At 46.9% G+C, this 1,015-nt stretch overlaps 1 non-coding gene across 1 annotated transcript; it reads right to left on the reverse strand.

Annotated features, from left to right (window-relative positions):
• Positions 1 to 534: 534 nt before the first annotated feature.
• Positions 535 to 725, reverse strand: LOC142734417 (U2 spliceosomal RNA). The gene has a single exon (XR_012880376.1). It is a non-coding gene; the product is annotated as a U2 spliceosomal RNA (small nuclear RNA).
• Between the last annotated feature and the right edge of the window lie 290 nt (positions 726 to 1,015).

Raw genomic sequence — 1,015 nt, forward strand, 5'->3', positions numbered from 1 at the left:
TCTTCTTGGAAATGTAGGGACGACAGTACATTCCATCACATCCATCTAGTGTACACAGGTAGGTCCATTGTGGCGGGCGGGCTGCTTTAATGGCTGTTTGCTGTTCCCCCTACTCCACTCCACTATTTGACTGTGGTGCTGCATCAATCAATCAGTGGCTGGCTCAGGTGCAGCTCTTTAACCTACCTAAAAGGGAGGGCGGAGAGAAGACAAGGAAGGTGAATGAGCTGTTCCAATGTGAAATGCCGGAAACACAGAAACACAGAAGACACACACACACACACACACACACACACACACACACACACACACACACACACACACACACACACACACACACACACAACAAGAGGTGGCAATGTATTAATTAATTGCATTTAATAAATGAGCTCATTATCACACATGACTGTACAAATGCATTGTCCAACAGGTGTTGAAATAATGGGATTAAAAGGGGAGATCCCATCAGAAAGACAAAAACAATAGCAAACACAAATAGCACTTTTGGAATCTGATTTTAGTCAACACATAAGGGAAGGGTGCACCGGTCCTGGAAATACTGCAATACCAGGTCAATGCGTGGAGTGGACAGAGCAAGCTCTATTTCCATCTCCCTGTTCTAAAAATCCATTTAATATATGGTCCCCAGATAGGGGACGTATCAGATATTAAACTGATAAGAACAGATACTACACTTGATCTTAGCCAAAAGGCCGAGAAGCGATAACCCGAGCGGCCCTTGCCTTGCCCGAGCCTGTCCCATACTGCTGTTCACCCCTTGCAGCGATTGATTCAGCCTACTCCTAGGCAATTCCATGGGGCCCTGCAGGCTCACACACATTTACAGCTACTAAGCGGGAGGGAGGTGAATAAAGGCCGGAGAGGAAGCTACACAGGATTTGCTTCTTTTGCTTGCACCACAATGCAGTGCTGAAAGAGGAGGAATCTACATAAAAACGCCTTCCTGGCAACGCCCAAATGCCCTCCTGCCATGCAGATAAACACTGGCAGCGGC

This window comes from Rhinoderma darwinii, unplaced genomic scaffold (assembly GCF_050947455.1).
Source record: "Rhinoderma darwinii isolate aRhiDar2 unplaced genomic scaffold, aRhiDar2.hap1 Scaffold_978, whole genome shotgun sequence".
NCBI lineage: Eukaryota > Metazoa > Chordata > Amphibia > Anura > Rhinodermatidae > Rhinoderma > Rhinoderma darwinii.